The sequence below is a fragment of the Macaca nemestrina genome, chromosome 3 (genome assembly GCF_043159975.1).
Source record: "Macaca nemestrina isolate mMacNem1 chromosome 3, mMacNem.hap1, whole genome shotgun sequence".
NCBI lineage: Eukaryota > Metazoa > Chordata > Mammalia > Primates > Cercopithecidae > Macaca > Macaca nemestrina.
The window spans coordinates 84,117,341-84,139,504 of NC_092127.1; the positions used below are offsets into that span (position 1 = coordinate 84,117,341).

Here is a 22,164-nt window from a genome sequence, read left to right on the forward strand (position 1 = left end):
TTCCCAAAACAAGTAGGAGAGAAATGGTTTGGTTTTCTTTGTTTAGAGCTACCTTCATCCTTATCTACATATAGCACAAATTTGAGATCCAATAGAAGACTACTGGTAAAAAGGTAACCATCAGTTCTGACTTATTTCTGCTGAGGAAAATACAATTTGAAATACATTACCAAATGATTATTCAGTAACACTCCTTGACTTCCATACTCCCCCGGAATGGAAACAGGCCCAATCAATATTAACACATGGGTACAGGGGCATTGCTAAAAGTGGAAGAAAGGTGTTTAGATGTAGGGGTGTGTGTGTGTGTGTGTGTGTGTGTGTGTGTGTGTGTGTGTGTGTGATTAGCACAACGTCTCAGGCCCTCACCAGATGGAAAGCACCCCCAGTGGCAAACAATTCAATATCAAGCAAGTATATGAGAGATAAAAATAATTATCAGTGGTTATGAAAATTTGACTACTACTTATGTTATTGCAATAAAGGTCCCGGACAGTCTTGGTGACTAAGATTTTCATAGAATATTTGTTGTTTTTACCATGTTGCAAGTTTTCATACATCATGATTACTTTGGCAAAATTCAAAGTGCTGCATACTGAATAATGTGGTTCACAACAGTGGTGGTAAAAGGACTCTACCTACAGTCAAAGAGTTATACTGGGTTATCTTGGATTTAAAAAGATTTAGTAATAAGCTAATATTGGAATAAAATTAAAATTTAAAATTAATGTTTTTGAAGAATTTGTCATAACAATGATAAGTTGTTTTCTTGAGGTCTATAAAAACTTTCTCCCCAGCATTTTCCTTATTATATATGTAAGATGAGTTAATGGGTGTGAAAGGAGTGACAACAGGCATGAGAATGGGTGGGAGACAAGTGCAACTGTCCTTATGAGGGCTGACTCACAGACAATTGAAGGAATTGAGAATATGGTTAATAAAAGTAATGTTTTGATGAGAAAAATTAAAGCACAGAGTTTAAGAAAATCTGATAAACTTAATTAAGCCAAAGGCAGAAAAAATAAGAACTAGAACTTCCAACCCCCTCTGTTCACTTTTCTCAATTTAAAATTTCATCTTTAGAAGGTGATGTTTATCAGACATAAAACCCAAATCAATTAGATCTAAATGTTGGGAACCTTGAAAAGGTTTAGTCATTCTACTGTTTAAGTTCTGTAATGACTAAGAACATATCTTTACCTTGTGTTCATCTTCATTGTTCCTATTTTACCCAGAGGGAAACATTCTTTGAGTAGGTTTATAATAAGAATAGATGATTTAAAACTCAGCTTGTTATACTAATGATTGGCAGTTAACTATGTTGTATAATGGGAAGATGTGTTGGCTAGATAACAGAACTTATTATAGACCAGTACTCCCATTATCTAGTTAAGTGTTTTAGGAAAGACTTTCTTTATTCCCTCTCCCGCTCCTGCCCCTCTCCTTCCCTCTCCCTTCCCTCTTTTCCTTCTGTTCTTTAAGAACCCCACTGTTCTCACCTGAGGAAAGATTGAGGATAATAAGGCCTACCACATAACTAACTGAACCTCCTCGTTAGAGAGCTGCTGGGACAATTATATGAGACATGTAAATAACTTTACCCCTTTTTTCCTGTCTCAGTAAATAGTACCACAATCCTTCCAAGTCCTCATTAAAACCTTTGGAGTCATCCTGGTTTTTTTCTTCTCCCCCAAACCTAACCAACTACAGGTCCATTAAGATGTAGCCCATATTTACTTTCTCCTTCTCCACTGCTATGATTCCATTGTAGGCCATCCACAAAACTATAATCACCTCTAACTGGTTACCCTGCTTCTTCTCTTGTCCTCATTCAATTTATTCTCTATCTAGCAGCCAAAATGGACTTTTAAAAACAAAAATAAAATCATGTAATTTCCATGTTGAAAAGTCTCCAGCCACTTCCCATAACACTTAGAATAAAATGCAGATTACCTACCATGGCGTCTGAGGCAGCTTCAAGATGGCCATACATTCTTTGACATTCGCATAGAAAAGAGAAATGTCTGACTTTCTTCCCTTTGAATCTGGGCTGGCCTTAATGCCTTGTATGATTAACCAAAAAGGACAAAGTGGCAGGAGTGATGTTCTGAGACTTCTAGGAGAGGTCATAAGAATGCTTGGAGCTTGGGTCAAGGCCTGCTCTAGGGGAAACCAGTTGTCACATAAGTCTAGTTAGAGACAGCCGCAAGACGGCCATGATACCAACTTGTGAGAAGAGCACGCCATGTAGAAAATGCCTAGAATAGGAGATGCCATGTGAAGAAAGAGCACCAAGGGAACAGACATTGAATGAAATCACCTAGTTTTGCAGCTTCAGCTGCCCCAGTAATACTACCTGCATCAGAGATAAATGTCCAGACGAACTTTCCCATATCGCTGAACTCTAAATTGTGAGCAAAAGAAGATGTTTGTTTTAAGCCACTAAGTTTGGATATATGTCACGGAAATGGATAGCCCCATAGCCTCTCATGCCATAAAAGTGTAATTCTTTCCCCTATCTTGGAGTTCATCCCCTTCTATTTTCCCTTTTGCTTGCTGCCCCTGAGCTGCTGTGGCTTCTCTGAACATGCCAAGCTTGTTCCTGTGCCAACACCTTGACACATGTCACAGTCTCTATCCAAATTCTGACCCCAGACCTTTTCATACTTGTGTCCTTGTCATAGAGCTGAAGTGTTACAATATCAATGGACCTTTCTGATCACTCAGTCTGAATTAGCTTCACCATCTCCAAGTCGTTCTACTTCCTCATTGTACTTTATTTTTCATAGCACTTATAATTCCCTGAAATGATTTTGTTCATTTATTTCCTACCAACCTTTTGGCAAATGGAAAGTAAACTTTTTGAGACAAGGGTCTTATCTGTGTTTTTTACAAATGCTAATTATATTCAGTGCTATTTATATTCAATATTTTTAAATGCATGCATGTAAAAGTGCTTCAATCCTAAACAAGTTTTATTATTATTGCACCACAAGAAACTATTGCAAAAAACCATTGAGAGCTGGAGAAATATTGACTAGTATCTGCTCAGACATGTACTAATAAGGTATACCAATAAGATGTAGAGAATTAGAAATATCCAACAGTATCAAACTTTAAGTCCACTTGAGTCAATCATAACAGTACATTTTAATGTTAATATCTCCTTTAGAAGACTGACAGTTTGGTTGTACTATTTTTCTATTCTCCTTTGTTACATTACTCAATCTTTAGTTTTTTTCTTTTAACATCTGTCCTTTAATAACAAAATTAAAAGTACGGTGTTTTGGGGTTTAGCCATCCATAAAGTCATGGGATTAAGATTCCAAGAGAATGTCAAGTGTGTTAATCATTTAATATCGGAGTCACTGGCCCCTTTCAAAGAAGGAAGAATAAACTCACAATCTGATTTATGTGAATTTTTATTTCACTTTATATTTTAACACCCAGTGACCACTTAGGGAGAAGGCTATCACCAATCGATAATATTTAGGCTACTCAAGAGGAGAGATAACAGAGAGAGCCTAACATATTTGTAGAAAGAGCATCTCTACAAGGATTTAAGAGACAAAAAATTTTGATTCTGTTTCAAAAAACTTATTGGTGTGATAAACTGTGTAATTGTCAGCATGTACCAGGAGAGCAAGTTTAATATATATTACAGTAGTACACATTTTAATATAGTCAGCCAGAGAAACTTACTGACTAGTAAGAAATTGAAATGTTAAAATGAAAATCCAGGCGTTGAGATTCCTAGAATCTCTGAAACCATCTTGCATCTCTCTCTCCATCTGCCTGTCAACGTGACTTTCTGAAATAACTAATCTCAAAGGAAGATTTTAGAAAAAAAATCATGTGGATGTGTTTTTTTCCCCCTAATAAATGCCAATCTTAGGCAGTGTTTTTGTCAGGAGTCTCTGTTCAAGCTTTAAAAGCCAAAAGAAAGATGAAAATGAATACACCAAAATGTAATTTAAAATGCAAATGCAGATTCTGCAGAAAAGCAGCAAAAGCTAATTGTAGTTTTTCTTCATGCTTGGCTCTGTAGACAAAATGTGTTGATGTTACCTTCCACCTGCTGGGAATGCCCAGGCTGTAGCTGTATTGCCACACTCTGACCTCTCAGATAAAATACATTTGATCTTAAAAAAAACCCAAACCCCAGTCAGAAATCAGTAGGTACTTAACCCTGTACAGGAGTAGGTGGGGAGGCAACCACACTTGACAGTGTGGTTGTTAACCTCTGAGAAATTAGAATAGAATAGAATAGAATAGAATAGAATAGAATAGAATAGAATAGAATAGAAACAGTAGTTTCATATTATAAGGAAAGGGCAACTAATCTATATACTCCAAGGGCTCACGTAGTATAGATTTTTAAAAAATCAAGCCCTGAATCAAGGACACCATTTGTTTTTAAATGATCAAGGCTTCACAAATACTTTAGGTTGGAGTCAATTCTAAAACGTGCAATTATAGCTTCTTTCTTTTTTTTCAATCCTATCATACCTGAACACCATGTTCTCTCATTTTGTGGTGAGATTGGATAAATGCATTACTTGCAGCAAAACCTTGTTCACTCTTTTAAAATCTTAGAACTTGTCCCATGAAAAGAAAAGCACAACATCATTTGTAAATTCCAACTTTTACTTTGCTTTTTTTCTTTTCCTGGAATGGATGGATGTTATAATAAATAAAAGCAACATTTTATCACAAACGTGAGTGGTCTTGCATATGTGCATAAGACAGCCTACTCAAAGGTATTGCTTAGAGTTCTGGAGAAAGAATAGATTTACCAAATAAAATAACTGCTTGGAAAAGTTTGGGTCAAAAAGTTATAATTTAGAATGATTTTTAATAGCTCTGGGACTCAAGTGGGATCCATTTCTCCATTATATGTATTAATTAGGGCCACAGAACCTGTGGACACAAGAGATTGTTTTCTAATTCTCATTCTTCACTATCAAAACTTTGACCTCCATTAATAGAGTTCTACTGGTTCTTCATGCCATTTCCTGCCCTCTAGTGGGGGTAATACTGCTTTAGAAGGAGCTAATGGAAACAAGAAGGCTACAAGAAGGAGCCTGTAAAGGGAGTGTGGATAATTGTGGGAACCATACCAGGACATAATGTGGTCTCAGATGTCTCCACATATGCCAAGATTGAAAGGCTGTTGGGATCCTAAGTTAGGGAGGTCACAGAGATTCCCTTGTACAACCTAAGACAGCACAAGGGCTTGGTACTCATAGCTATTGTATTATGTTGCATTGGACCTATTTCTTCCATTTCTTCATCTTCCAAGATTTACCATCTGTGTCTTATCTTGCCTGAGAGCCATGGTTCCTTTTAGTAACACATACTTGTACACTTTAAGAGGAAAGGAAGACTTCCTTGTTAAACTCTATCAATTACTGTGTTCAGGGAATCACGTCCACCTGTCTGCGTGTCTGATGTGGTGTGTTTGAGGGTTTGGCAAGCACATGAAAAAGAGGAAAAGGAGTTGAAGCTTGCTTCTGAACTTCGTGGGAAATAGTTTAAGCACATGAAGAACAAGATTTAAAGCAAGTTTATAGGTCCTGTCTTAAAATACACAAAACTGTATTAGGGTTCTTCATGCACAATTGTTTTATTTTCTCTGAGATTTCTTGCCTTTGATTCCAAATTTTTGAACCCATTATTTTTTTCTTTTGAGGAGGGGAGGAAGTGAACTCTGGTGTTTCCTTCTCAGAAGCCACATGACTGAGTTCACTGGTGTGAAAATAAAACCCTTTTATCACAACACTCAGAAATACATTGTTTTCTTCTAGTAATAACACTTTTGAGTATGACAAAAATTGTATTACTATATTAGCTATAAATTAGTCTGAAGACAATAGATAGAATTGATAGAGAACAGAGAATTCAGCTACAACAGTTTTTGCTGAAGTATCCCTGTCCTGAATCTATCTCCCTGCCCTAAATCCAGAGGGTTTTTTTCCTGACTTACTAAAAAATTTATATCATCACTTTATTTAAGCAAAACAAACTCTAGGATTGCCTGAGAAATGTCTCCATCATTGTAATAGTAACTTTAAAAATTGGCCCGTTTATCTTCATCCGTCTTTCTCTTCCAACTGTGTCTGGCCTGTTCCAGACTATATTCTCTCTTGTATTTACTTTTAATTCAGTCTTGTGGTCTTCTCTAGAGAGTGGCTATAAGCTCTATCCTTGCCCTGATGGGGTTCCAGGGGTGATCATAGTTGATTTTTACAATGTGGCTTTCACAGGATTCTTCTTTATCCTGGCAGATGGCCTAACACCTAAGTATCTGACCTGTGACCAGGCGTCCCTCTCCTAGAAAACTTGTTTATGCCATCGGATGCACTGTGGTTCTTGTCTGATCTGTGCCCAGTTTATCCCTACCAAGACAGCCACCTTCCAGAACAGCAATGATCAGAAGGAGAGTTAGGTTCAGATGTGTTAGTCAAGTGAGACAGAGGTGGTAGCACAACAAACACATAAAATAACAGAAGAGATTTTTCTACTTACTGATTTTAGAGAGAAGAGGGCAATACGTCTTGTAGGACCAGTGGGGTCTGGGACACACATGCTCAACTAGCAGGTGGAGAGCAAGAGAGAGAGGAGGGACCAAAGGGCCAAAGCCTTTATTGGGATTCAGGGTGTTACCCATACAAGTTTCCCAGGGGAAGTTCTAATTGGTGGGTTTAAAGCAAGCAGGCATGAGTTCCAGTACGTCCTGCTATGACTGAGAAGTGGTCACTGTGACATATCTGAACAGAGTGGGAGATCTGTGGGGACAGTCAAGTAGGTTGTACCTAGCTGTCCCATGAGGAAGGGGTCACCAGGAAGTTGTTATTGCATAAGGCAAACATCTGGATCAATCCCATTGAGGAACTGGTAGGAGGCAGAGAACTGGAAACTGTCAAGAGTGACTATGCCTTGTTTCTGTATAAGAAAGTCCAACTTATAAGAATTCACTAGATCCTGAATTCCAGAGCCATTTTTTTTCTGGTAAGAAACAAGCCACATCTTGATTAGCCATGCTTGGGGGTATTATTGCTATATTGGCAAACATAACCATGTGAAAATAATTAGGATTCACCCTCAATGGTGGGGAATGGCTGGTTGCTTCATAAAGCAAGCTGTGGCAGAAATAGAGTGAACATGCTGACTCTCAAGGAAAGTTCAATAGCCCTTATAACTTTTCTAGAAGGAACACCATAATGTGCAATAGAACCAACACTGGCTTTGGAGGAAGAGTGTCCTGTGTTTGAAGCTCCACTCTGCCACTTAGTTATGTATGTCTGTTGGTAAATAATTTGTCCTCTCTGAACATCAGGTTCCTTGTGCATAAAATAGGGGTAATAATACTTATCTTGGAGGATTGTTGTGAAGATGATGGATTGTATGGATTTATGGGCAAAATGCTAATGCAGGACCTGACACAGCAGGTGTTCAGCTCATGGTAACTGTTATTATTACCAGCCTCAATTGTGACTTTCTTATATTGTGATGAAGAAATGCAACGAAAGCCTCAAGGTCTCAAAGGTAAAAGAGACAAAAAATTAAGAAATGGGGCGAAGTAATAATGCCACAGTGAATCAACTTATGTCCTTGTCATGTTCCTGTTTCCTGTTTTCATGGGAGGATTTTGTCTTTTTCTCCCCTTCACAATCTAGCCCATGACAAGTATCCTCTAAGGTGGCCGTGTATAACATGGTACGATGGGGGAAGAAAAAAGTACTACTAATTTATTACCAATTACAGTTTATAATCTGGGATGAGGTTAAAAATACTTGATAACTGAATAGCAGGGGCACCTGTGTTGCACACTCCAACTACTAGCCTATATCAGCACCCACTTCTTTCCAAGTACAGTCAGAACGAACTCTTAGATTCTGCCAGTGTGAACCTTTTCACTATGTAAACAGCTGTTTTGATATATTAGGAAATGCCTGAATAAGAAGGAACACAACTGTAAGTATACGACTTTACTACTCTTATGCCAGCTGCTTGGAGACGACACATACTCTGTAAAATGCATCAACTCTTGCTTGGTTTTCACTTTCAAAAATTGCTTTTGTCAACAAAGAAAATTTCCAATTCCTTAACAAGTGGAAAAAAATCAGAGTTTTAATCTTGCACCTCATAGTAATAGCATAGTAATTGGTATTTTCTCAGTAAGTGCACCAAATATTAAAAAAAAAAAACTTGAGAACTTTCACCTTGGCAAATATGTAATTAAAAAGAATCATAGGAGATAAAGAGTAACCAAATATCCAATATTTCAATTTAGTTTAAAATCAGCAGTAATTCAAGTAAATATGAACTGGGTAGTTTTTTTAAATATTAAAATACGACTTTGTTTCTAAAATTTCGGTTGGAGACATATTAAATTGGTCTGGGAAGATTCTAAGAATCCTTTTACCTTCAGGCTGAGGAGAAACATTTAGCAAGCTCATACTACCAGTATTGGAAAGGGAAGAAATATAGGAAACCAAAGCTCATTTTTTGAGTAGCACTATACTCATGATATTTCTAAAGACAAACTGGTTGTTTTCAAATCCTTTGGCTGGTAGGAATCCCAGGGAATTTGGCCATTGTTGGCACTGTGGTCCTTGGAGTGTGTTTGTACACTGGAAACCCCAAGGATCCAGGGAGCGTGGGTTGGTTACATATCCTAAACCTTTTAAGGATGACAAAAAAGCACCCACAGCTCTGCAGGGGATAGGAAGAATCATTGCTTGTACTGTGCTTTATTCCCATTTAATGTATGTTAGGAATGTCTGAAAGATATTCAGAACCTCCAGAGTCACTTTCTATTAAATAGATGGACCATGCTGGTAGAGCTCCTGGTAGGCTGATTCTCAACCTGAAGCCAACGGTACAGCTAAGGCTGTGTTTTCTATGCCAGTACAGTGAATTAATCATGGGATAACTGGCAGAATTCAGCTCTGGGTCAATTTTCAGTACAAACTATTATTTTGTCTAACAAGGTTGTATGAACTGCCTATTTGTATGTGCAGAAATACTCTATATAGACAACATTAACTGATATAAACTGAACTGCACTTGTGCCAAGAACATAGCTCCACATGCTACAGACATCTTGGCTCTCTTCTGCTGCTTTTCAGGTGGTGTGAATTCTGGCAGGAGCCAAAAGTCACACTCCAGGATAGAGCCTGGGTCTTTGGCCCACCAGCTATGTTGGGCAGCTTCACAGAGCACATGAGGCAGCTCCAGTTGGCAAGCAGCCCCTTCCTTTTAATTAAAGCCATTGGCACCTTCGGTAGGGGAGAAACAAAAATGGGAATGAGCTGGTCTTCACTGTACACTGAAGGTGTCAAAACTGATATCTTCATTAAAATATCTTAAACTGAACTTATCTGAAAAATATCAAAAATTTATTATAGGGAGTCTAAAGCTTTATCATCATCTTCATCATTGGGGAGGGATCAGGGGCAGACAAATAATATCTTGAAGACTCCTAGGCTCCTGGAGTGGAACTGTTATGACTTGGCACCAATGTTGTTAGAACATCTTGTAAGCAGGTAAAATGCCAAATGAACACATGTGAACAAGAATGCTCGGCAAGGAGGAAATGTTTATTTTATCAGTGAGTATCAAATCTAACTGGAAATAGGATAGAACTGATCCATCTGCTTCACGGACATGGCCATCCAGGCTTCAAGGCAATGGATAACTGGTGTAGAAGTTGGTGGCAAAAAAAAAAAAAAAAAAATCATGCATCTGTTCCCTAGTCAAGCCTACTAAGCAAGCGTTTTCCAAGGTCTAAGCATGTTTTACCTGCCCATGCTCCCAGAGAAGGGAAACATTGGAAATCAAATCTGTATGCTTTGCTTCTCATTAGACCTTGTTATTCTCTGGGCAAGTAGGGAGAAGAGTGGCTAATTGTTTTGCTGCCTTTTGCATGTATATTATTAATGAAGACTACATAGTTTCATTGATAGTTCATAAATTTACAGATAATATGAGAAGGAAAAGGAAATTCAGTGTGTGCCAAGAGTAGGCAGCTTGGTTTATTTCTTCTTACATGGTACCCTAACAGTGTCTTTGGAGAGAGTGTTCCTTTCCCTTTCTTTCTTTCCTTTTCTTTCTTTTTTAAAGTACAACTTTATTGAAATGTAAGTGACATACATTATACTGCATATATTTAAAGGTTATGTATATATCCATGAAATATCACAAGATAATTAACATATTCATTACTCCCAAGAGTTTTCTTATGCCTTGTTGTAATCCTTTCTTCCCGTTACACCCCATCTTCCTCACTCTCTTTCCCCTTTTCCAGGCAACCACTCGTCTGGTTTTTGTTACTATAGATTACTTTGCATTTTCTAGAATTTTATATAAATAGGATCATATAATATGTCTTCTTTTTTGTCTAGTTTCTTTCACTTATTACACTTATTTTGAGATTCATCTATATTATTGTGCCAATAGTTCATTCTTTTGTATTGTAGAGCAGTAGCCTGTTACATGGATAAAGTACCATTTGTTTATTCACATGTTGACAGTTTTGGATTTTTTCAATTTTTTTGACTATTACAAATAAAGCTGCTATGAGCATTCAAGTATAATACTTTGCGTGGAGAGTTTCTTTTATTTCTCTTGGGTAAATATCTAGGAGTAAAATGGCTGAATCTTATTTATTTAAGAAACTGTCCACCTGTTTTCCAAAGCGGTTGCAGTGTTTTACATTTCCATCAGCAGTGTGTGAGGTTCTAGTTCTTCCACATTCTTATAGACATTGGATATGGTAAATTTTAAAATTTTATTCATCTTAATAGGTGTGTCATGGTACCTCAGTGCAGTTTTAATTTTCATTTCCTTAATGACTAATGATGTTGAACATCTTTTCATCTGTTTATTTGCAGTCAGCATGAATTCTTTGGGGGAGGTGTCTGTTCAAATATTTTGCCAATTAAAATTTCTTTCTTATTGAGTTTTAAGATTTCTTTATGTATCCTTTAAGTTCATTCTTTATCAAATATATGATTTGCAAATCTTGTCTTCCTAATCTGTGGCATTTCACTGTCTTAATGGTACTTTTTTTAAAAAAAGAGGGGGTTTTTAATTTTGGTGAAGTCCAATTTATCCTTTTTTTTTTTTTTTTTTTTTGATAGATCTTGCTTTTGGTGCAGTACTCAAGGAGTCTTAGCTTAACCTAAGGTCACGTTCTTCCACATTTCCTGTTTCTCTCTCTTTTTATTCCTTGGTGCCTGGAGCAGAAGTGGCAGGGCTGGTTTGTAGATGTGAAGAGATTCCTGTTCTCTGCATTCAATAGCTCTGTGCAATCTGGCTACTTGCCATTTGGATTTGAAGCATTAGAAAAAAGACAGGAGCAGGAGACTTGAAAACTTTCTGTGAAACCTCACATTATAACTAAGAAAAGAAAGCCACTAATTGCTTTCAGAGAACTTGTCAAGAAGGTTTCAGATGTACTCACAGTCGGTTTTTCCAAGAAAAAGCAAAAGCAGTTTTATGCAGTATTTTGAAATGTTCACCAGTGGCATTTATTATTTAGAAAACTAGGAAATGGGAAGAACTTTCTTGGCATTTTAATTTTTAAGTGTAATTAAAATATTCTTTCTTTCATGTTGTGTTCTCTGTAATTGAGATTTTATATTTTTATAATATGAGTTTAGAGAATGACTCAGAATAAACAATGTTGGCACTGAATGAGCAGTTCTAAAAACTTAAAATTTAATACACTTAGGTTATAATAATGCAGATCTCAATATTCCATTTGATCACAATTTTTGGAAATATTTATTATTAATTATAATTCTGGTATAAACTACATTGTTGAAATTGCTTTAATTCAAGGCAGCTTCTATATGATATTTTTCAAAACATCCCAGTGTTCTAAGTCATCAAATACAGAAATAAAGCCTGTCCCTTAAGGCATCTACCTTAAAGGAAACCTTTTAACTGTGAAAAGAAAATTATTTGAAAAATTTCCATTTAACTTAATTAAATATTTATAGAGTATATAATCTAAAAGAGTTGCTTAGTTAATGCTGGGTGATCCTTTTACTGAATATTCTGACCTTATCACTCATATTGATCATCACTTTTAAGGCTTTTGAGATCATTTCACAGAAGACTTAGGTCTTCTGTGTTCTGAGGTTTAGGTTTAAAACTATAACACTACACCGAGGAGGGTATCTATTGCTAAAGCTGGTTGGAATCGTTTAACATGCAGTCAGAAAATGTGTTTTGCATTGACAATATATAAAAGCTAGCTGAAGGGTATGGAGATGCTCATATAGGAGGGAGGGAGAGAAGGTTAAATTTCTTGCCATGGGCCACCACTGGAGCAACTGTTAACAATTTAAACAAGGATTGTTTTTTGAAGCAAAACTGTGCAAGTAGGGTTTCTTTCCTTGAGGCAGGCAAAGGACGTGGCTGGGCTCATACATTTTTAGCAGCTGGCATGTTAATGAGACAATTTCTATTGAAATGAGCTAAATACTATTACCATTTGTGAACTTCCAACTGATTTCTAAGGCATTTATTGAACTTCAAAAAGTGCTTCAGAATCAATTCAAAGTAAACTTTCAGATTCATGTGTATGTTGGTACCTATATACACGAACAGTCAATGTTTATACTTAGTGGCTTGGCTCGTAAAGTGTCCAGATTTCTTAAAGCTTGTGTTTTGATAGCTAAACAATAATAGAAATAAAATCTGGCAGAAGTTGTTACCTAATTCAGTAAACTTTTCAAAGTTTTTATTTTCTTATTTTTAGAGAAAATAATAACCAAAACTTTCACTGACTGAAAAGTCTGCAATACTAGGGCAAAACACTTATTTGGCACAACTGGAAAATAACTGCATCATACTAGAGTGGGAACACAGGCAGCTCTTGTCTAGTTTCTGAATCTGAAAGCAGCATTATTATCAGGTGGTGATTACATTTTTGGAGTGAAACAGTGAATTTGTCAAAGCATTTATCTATTCTGCTTTTGGTAATACTAGCTTATGCTTTTTCTTTTCCAAGTTACTTTTATATAAACTATCTGATGGCATTCTCATCACTATACATATTAGAGAAGTTAGGAACTTGAAGAAAGTTAAGTATTTTGCTCAAGGTAACATTGCCAGTTAGCAGAAAAACCAGGATACAAACATTTTCTTTCTCTAATAGTTTCTCCACTCTTAGGTGCTGCCCCTTAAAAAAAACAAAGCACCTCTTTCTGTCAATGGGATGTTTAACTGTCTCAGTTCTGTTTCTGTTAGTATCCATCAATAGATGAGATTTAAAAATGAAAGTTAATGGATTTGGTAGCAGAAGAATGAGAGCGCTGAAGAAGTTCTGTGTGCTATCCAGACACTCAGTATCCTCGTAGAAGAAAACAGATGTTCTGCATCATGACTTTTAGATTTCAGACTATGAGTCTGCATGGAGAAGTGTGCCTCTCATTAGAGCTGCTTTCAAGTGATCTTTCCTGCAGATTCAGCTGAGAGGAGGCCTATCCGTGACTGCTCTGCTGTAGGATAGGCATACTCCATGGTCGGCTTCTCAACCAAGGTCTGTCTTTGAGATCTCTGTCCCCTTTACAAATGGGGAAACTCATGTCCTAATTAACAAATAAAGCCAAATGCCTGTGACGTGTGGAGCATAGCAGGGACAGGAGCTAAGGTGACATACTTAGGTATGCCTGGCTGATATTTGCTCTAATTGGACACAGTACATTTGATGGGTGTGTTAGTCAGCTTAGGCTGTCATAACAAAATACCATAGAGTTTGCGGCTTAACAACAGAGATTTATTTTCTTACAGTTCTGAAGGCCAGAAGTCCTGATCAGTGTCTGATGAGGGCTTTTTTCTTTGCTTTTTGATGGCTGCCTTCACTGTGTATCCTCACATGGCCTTCCCTCATTGAGTACATGTGGAGAAAAAGAGAGACACCAAGCTCTCTGGTGTCTCCTTTTTACAAGGGCATTAATCTCATCACGAGGGCATCACCCTCATTTAACCCTAAGTACCTCCCAAAGATCCCATCTCCAAATACCACGACATTGGAAGTCAAGGTTTCAACATATGCATTTGAGGGGAAGACAGACATTCAGTCCATAAGAAATTGCATATGTGACATCCATATGTGGGGAAGTTGCCCCTCAGCTGTTGTAAATGGGGGTCTGGATTCAAGAGTGAGATCTGATGTGGAGTTAGAGGTATCTTGACAGATATAGGTGAGTTTCCTCTGCAGGTCACCGTTTCCCCAACTTCTCTTTACCATGAATATTGGCAAGGTCTCAGTCCCAGGAATTCTTACTTCTCATGCTACTGCACACACTCCCTGGCAGTCTCATCCTTACTTACGGCTTCCACCACCACATGCAAATTGGTTAAAAATAGTGCAAAACTTCCCAATCTAGTGTCCTTTTTTTCCTGACATTTCTTCCAACTATATCCTAAATATTTCCTTCTAGATGTCCTTACTGGTGTCTCACACTTGAGAATTTCAGATTTAAACTCATTATTTTTTCTCAAATACTCACCTTCAATAACAAATAAGTCAACTTCTTTTTATTTCCTCTGCCTTAAGTAACACCACCACCAGTCATCATTCAGGTTCAGTGAGGAAGCCCTGTCTCCCTGTGCTCGTTTCCTATTGCTGTTGTCACATATCACCACAAATGTAGTACCTTAAACAGTACAAATTTATTATGTACAGTTTGGAGGTCAGAAGGCTGACACGTTTCTAACCGGGCTAATATAAGGTGTCATCAGGGCTGTGTTCCTTTCTGGAGGCTCTAGAGGGTAGTCTCTTTCTTTGCCAGCTGGAGGCCACCCACATTTCTTGGTTCATGGCCTTTCTTCCACCTTCAAAGTCTTCAACATCAAGCTGAGTCCTTTACAGTCCTTTTATAGTCTCTGTGTCGTCTGATTTCCTCTCCTACTTTTAAGTATACACTTGTGACTAATTGGGCTTACCCAGATAATTCAGAGTAACCATGCTATTTTAAGGTCAGCTGATCATCTTCCTTAATTCCATCTACACCCTTAATTTATCTTTGTCATGTGACATACCATATTCACACTTGGACATCTCTGAGGGACCATAATTCTTCTTCCAATACTCTCCTCTATTCCCTATCCCATGAACCCACAACCCCTTCAACATACCTTATCCTGCTTTATTTTTCTTCATTGCATTTATTATTATCTAATACATGATTATAGATTTACTTACTTGTGTTCTGTTTCCTCCACTGGAATGAACGCATCACAAGGCAAAGACTTCGTCTTGTCTGTGGCTGCACTAGAGCCATGCCAGAGACATAGTAGGTGCTCAAGAAATATCCTTCGAATATATGAATGAAAGAAAATCTTGTTTCTCACTGAAGACTGTCAGTTTGACCTAGATGGCATGTTTCCATATCCATTCCCTTTTATTCGTACTCACTGTTCTTTGTATTATTTCACTTTTTTCCCTCAAGCATTTTCACTATTTTAGTAAATTAATAGATAGTGTACTTCAGTTTCTATCCTGTTTCTAAACCACAAATCTGTTCCTGTTAACCTTCTACTTAAAACCCTTCAATAGCTCTTTGGCAAAGTTTATGAGATTATGTGTAATCTGCCTCTGCCCATCATTTCTTCATGTTCTTCTCTACACTACATACTCCATGTTCCAGAGATTCTGGAATATTTGTTCATGTTTTGTATCTTACCTTCTTTGACTATCTAAAGAAATATTCCTTCTCCACATTGAGTTCATCTTTTTCCATAATTTCAATGGGAATCTCTACAAAAAGTTAACTATTTCCTCCTTTAAGGCCATCATTGTCAGGAATAACAGGAAGGGTGACTCAGACTGTGAACATATATGAGATATTTTGGGTATTTCTTAATTCTAAAAGAAAGATTTAGATTTAGATTCTGCTGATAGAATTCAGATTATTGTGTTATTACTCACATTGTAACTTTTGTTTATTTATTTATTATTTATTTATTTTTTGAGATGGAGTCTCACCCTGTTGTTCAGGCTGGAGTGCAGTGGTGTGATCTCGGTTCACCGCAATCTCGCCTCCTGGGGTTGAAGTGATTCTCCTGCCTCACCCTCCCTAATAGCTAGGATTATAGATGTGTGCCACAACACCTGGCTAATTTTTTTGACTTTTTAGTGGAGACAGAGTTTTACCATATTGACCAGGCTGGTCTTGAACTCCTGATTTCAAACGGTCCACCCGCCTCAACTTCCCAAAGTGCTGGGATTACAGACATGAGCCACCATGCCTGGCAATATTGTGATTTTTGAAATCATTCCTTTTCTCTCCCCAATTCCCACAGACATATATAGCCTACTTTGGTCTTTCGAGTTTGTGAGGTTCATGGAATTTCAGATTATACTATTGATATTTAATATTCATCATTTTATTATACTAGGTATTATATATATTACAAGTAAATATATTTTTATAAATTATATATGTCTTTATTTTTTTTCAATACTTTGTGGGCTCTTGTGTCAGTTTTTCTGGGCTCAAATGTTAACTCTTACTTTGCCAGCATGTAACCTTGAGTGAGTTACTTAAGATCTCTCAGTCTCACATTTATCATCTGAAAAATGGAGATAATAATAATCTCATTTTATATATTTATTGGTAAATAGCACATGTAGCATGCTTAATCAGTGCTAGGCACATGTGCCTAATACACGTTAGTCTTTATTATTATTCTAGAAGGTGAATTTTCTGAGGGAAAATACTATTTGTAATTCACGTCTGTATCCTCATAATCAGGCATAATTTTGATACACAGCAGACAATCAATGCATATTTGTTGAGCAATGAATATATATTAACTATTCTCAGAGTGTCAGAACATAGTTAATGTATGGACCACCAATCCAAAAATAAGCCTTACGGTGAAAAGATTTTAAAAATTATGGTACTACTTTCCTTCTTTCTTTTCCCGCTCATTCTGTGAATTAGAATTTTGACTTAGATAGAACGCATCAATATATAATTAGATGGTGTTATCTAATGTGAAATTTAATAAACAAAAACTGATTTATTGGAATTATTTGTTCAGTAAATAAATATTTATCAAGGGATTAGTACATGTAGGGCATTCTTGTAGGTACTGGAGTCGCAATGTTGCATTCTTTGTAACTGGTATCAGACACAATTTTCTATGTATTTCTAAGCAGAGTAAATGATAAGGGCTGCTAAGGCCTGAAATCTGCTCTGTTTTCTCCTCATTAAGCCTTCTGGGACAAACTTTGACCAGAGTGAGAAGGGAATGAGCTAAGTGTGCTGTTCTCTCTCTGGTCCCATGTTGTTTGTACCAGGATGACCTTGACTTTGTGGGAGGCATCGTCCAGACTCCACTGCTCAGTTTTCTGAGCATGGATTGCTGCAGGACCGAGTGTCCTCCCTCTCTCTGTTTCTTCTGGTTCTTAACTCTGTTAGCCTCCCTTTTCTTCCCCAACAGAATCTCTCTTCAGCAGACACGGTCCAAAGTGATTCTGGTAATTTTCCTGATTTTCAGGCTTTCAAACAAGGTTGGCTCCTGAACTAGTACTTAAGAATAGAGTGCAGCTCTTGGCTAGCTAGCCCTCTTATTGCAAGCCATTTCCGTATCTTTGGCGTATAATCGACATTTGTAAGTAAAAGCTGGCTTATATGAATCCTGGTTCATCTTTAATTACTGACTCCTCAGATCCCTAGGACTGAATATCTCGCCATATGTCCATTCCAGAATTGTATAGTATTCTTCTGTTGGGCAGTTGCAATCTACCCAAGGCTTAGGGTAGAAAATCTGATTATATTCTCCATCTACTTTCTCTGTCAGGAATAGTTTATCCTATTATAATCTTCTAACCAGCACCCTCTATGGGAAATAATCCCTCTAATATTTGAGTATGGCTGTGTAATCTGAGAAATGTCATATAGTGAAACTTACATTGTGGAGTAGTCCTTTCTTTGATTATCAACATTAATCAGCAACTCTGCCACCCACCCCTATTTATTTCTGTCTCAGTTTCTTCATATGTAGAAGGAGAGTGATATTAGTATCTAGTGCTCAGGCTTGCTGCACAGATAAAATAAATTAATAACATATGTTGTACTTAGCATACTTCTAGCACTTTGTAAGTGCTCAATAAATGATAGTTATTATTATTCTTATTAGTATTATTACATAGTTCCCAAGGGACAAAAATATATTAGTTGTAAGTGTTCCTAATATATTATTGTATATAATTGGAATATTGTAGATTCATTTAAAAAACTTTTTGATTTGAGAACAATTTTCGATTTACAGAAAAGTTACAAAGATAGTATAGAGCATTCGCATATACCCCACACCCAGTTTCTCCCATTGTTAACCCTGGACATTACTATGGTACTGTTGTCACCACTAAGAAACCAACATTGAGTCACTACTATTAATTCCATACTTCTTTGGACTTCACTGGTTTTTCTCTTGTGTCTCCATCCTGGGCTCCCGTGCATGATACTATGTTATGCTCCATCATTATGTCTCCTTAGGTCCCCCCTGGCTGTGACAATTTCTGAGATTTTCCTTGTTTTTGTTGACTGTCAGTTTTGAGGAGCTCTGATTGGGTAATTTGTATAATTCTCTTTGTTTTGAATTTGTCATGATATTTTTTCATGGCTAGACTGGAGTTATGTGCTTTTGAGAAGACAAAGGAAGCAAAGTGCCCTTCTCATCACAGCATATAATTAATACAGTACACACTATTAATCTGACTTATGTTGATATTAACCTTGATCATCTGGCTGAGGTAATGTTTATCATGTTTCTTCATGGTAAAGTTAATTTTACTTTTTTTTAAAAGAAATTTGTCATAGACCTTTAGGAGATGTGCAAAATTTAAAACATCTCACATGTCATGTAAGAATACCAAAGGCTTATTTTAGTAGAGAAGTAGAATCCTACATCTCATTTGGAATATATTCCTTGAATCCTATCAGAACCAACTATTGTAATGAAAAGACAGAAAGCACATCACCTCACTATTGCTTCCAACATGATTTTGTCCCTTTCTTCCCACAGTTGGCTGGAAAGCTAGGCAGGTATGAAATTGGTGGTAGGAATTAAAGGAGAACATATTGCTTAGAAGATTTACATAATGGCAAATGGGTCAGGAAGAAAATTGTGTGGTAAGCATAATTAGGATGTCAGTAAAGGAGGAATGACTCAGGAATAAGGCTTCTTACTGAAGAAATGGGGTGCTATGAATAAGGAGGGCTTGAAGGACAGGGTTACAGGTTAAAACTGAATGAAATGAGGAAACAAACTATGTATGAAATGGTGCATCCTAGGTGCAGGCATAGCAAATATAAAGGCCTAGAGGTTTCACTGGTGTGTACTAAGAATGGTAAAAATACATTCTAATTGCCAGTGATTTCCAGATGCTTCTTAAGAACTTGCTCTGGTTATGAACTCTGCAGAAAATTTAGCCTGGTTCTGAACTGTGTGAAGTCAGGATGTGTTTTTGAACCAGTATACTGTCATACTGTCTTAACTTTGAACAGGCTAAACTCATTTTTTCTTTCTTGAAATTTTTCCCAAATAAAAGTCTTTGGAAATACTAAGAAAAAATTAATACAGCAAGGATTTGACTTCATTGCTTACTCCTGGAAATTCTCCCCAGGAATATCTGTGGAGATTTTCCTCTAAAATATATTGCTCTCTAAAATGTTTCATGAACTCTCAGCAGTGGGTTAAATCTTGCCATCAGCGTGTCCAGGGAAGCCAGAGAAGCTTTTGTTAAGCCTGTTTATTTGTTGTAGGTGTTTGAATTTGACATTTGATTTAACTTACCACATTTTGGGAGACTGCAAATTAAGAAAGCATCTGAAATATGCAGAATATGTTATGCAGAAGCATACTTACAGATATATGGGTAGAACTAGAGGAAAAAGCTTTCAATAAAACTCTTATTTTTACTAGACGTTTGAAAAGGCTTGATACTTTTCTAATGATCCACAGCCAGCTGATTTCAGTTCAGGAGGCTAAAGGGGATATAATAAGAAACCTGTTCTTGTAAAATTTTCAGTCTGCCTGAAACAAGTCTGAGCAGGGAATGTTTGTGAGAAACCTGTTCTCTCAGAGTCTTCCCTCCTCGTTTCAGGAGGCTTCTTCCACACCCAAATGATTATTTGAGAGGTTAGTGATTTTTTTTTCATCCATATTAAGACTATTAACAGAAAATAAGCAGGTGGGTCCAAGTTTTCAATACAGCCTAGTGACATAGCATTTCTTGTTTGCTCCTGATCAATTCAACATGGTTTTGTCATTCTTGCAAGCTGACTTTGATATTCAAAACTTAGGAAAACTGTAAGCATTTCATGCCCCTCTCTCCATTGCAGACCCTGTTCAATGGCACTCCTCTCTAAGCTGTGAAAGCAGAAGCACATCTATCTTGTTCTCTACTACGTCTCTCCCTCAGAGAAATGCCTGCCACATGGAATGTGTCCAATGAAAATGTATTAAATATATGAATGACTAGTACATAACAACTGTCTGTGGTATCTAATTTGGAGAGCTCAAAACCCATACCAGGCTCTAGGAACTCTTTGCCCAGAATTCACCATCTCAAGTCTCCAGCATTTATGCAATTTTCATCCTACGAATAACTCAAATGAATTACTCTTAATAACCCTTAAGGTAAAGAGGTAGATACTTTTATAAAAATTATTTTTTAGATAAATCCATTAAAACAAAAGAATGTCACATGACGTGTTTGCAATCAGATTATTATTTTACTGCTAATTTTATGTTCATAAGAATTATATTACCAATAAGACTGGTAATAGTAATAACAATAAATAATCTTTAGTCCTTAAAATTTAAAACCATACACTATATTAGAACCAACTAAATATTAAGTACTATAATAGATGCTATGTTTGAATACAGAAGAATCTAAAGAAATAGATGTTTAATTCTGAGTCATTTAATAATAATAACAACATTTATTGAACACCTATCATGTGCCAAACACTGAACTAAACCTATACATTAAATAATTTAGTCCTCATAAAGGGCCTCTGAGCTAGTTACTACTGGTTTCCACATTTTACAAATGAGGAAGTTAAGGTTTGGGAAGATTAAGTAAATTGTCCATTTTTAAGCTAACAGGAAGTGATGAAAGTAGAAGTTAACTTGCTTTCTGATATCACAGCCTACTCTTTTTCCTTGGACATTTAACTTCATTGTTTGTTCTTCAAGTTTATATTCTAGTTGAGGATTCAGAACATACACATGAAATAGTACTTGCCAAACAATACATAAATGACCGTAGTAACTATAGTACAGATTTCCAAAACCCGAGAAGGTATGCTCAACCAAAGAGGTAATTCACATTGGAAGCATTTCCTGAAGAAAGTGAATTTGAATCCATATGGGAAACTAGGAAATAATTTTTGTGTATGTGAATGTAAGAGATAGACTGAAACTAATTAGGTTAAAAGATAAGCCTTTACTTTTCAAATTTATAATTCTAGGATCCTGGTTAGATAATAGTAACAACAATAACAAAAATAATACCACTTTATATTTGTATAACATGTAAGGGTTTAAGAAAACGCAATTTGATTTCATTTGTAGATTAATGATCCTTCGTATGCTACGATCCTCTTTAATATTAGAAAAATGCAACTAGAACAGCCTTCATGGTAAAGCTTGGAAAAGCACAGTATTTGAGAACCTTAACATTCAATATATGCTGAAGTAAAGAGAACCATCCACAGTCTTGCCATGAATTCCTTTTAAATTGCTCTTGAAATTGTGAAAGTCAGCCTACAAATTCTTCCCTTCTCTACTCCACCCTATCTCACCCCACCCAGTTCCCAGCACACACAGTGCTGCTGAAAAGAAAGAAAAAAATCTCCACTCTATTGGTGTGGTTTCTATGATCATGGGCAGAACTGCTCAGAATATTCACCAACTGGATCCATCCTATGGGAGTATATCTTATCTGACTCGATTCAAGTCTGGTCTTTGCTAGTACGAATTCCTTGTGTTAATTTCTATTTCTGTCATTGTCAAAGATGACACTTCCACTTCTCTATTTTATTTTTGCGTCTTTCATATTTAAGAATTCAAATTTTGTATTTCCTTCAGAGGAGGTACATGTGTTTGTAATAAGGAAAG

The 22,164-nt window shown here is 36.6% G+C and overlaps 1 long non-coding RNA gene across 1 annotated transcript in view; it reads left to right on the plus strand.

Annotated features, from left to right (window-relative positions):
- The window catches only part of LOC105486313 (uncharacterized), a 384,056-nt gene that overhangs the window by 985 nt on the left and 360,907 nt on the right, over positions 1-22,164 (plus strand). The gene's annotated exons all lie outside the window — the stretch shown is intronic.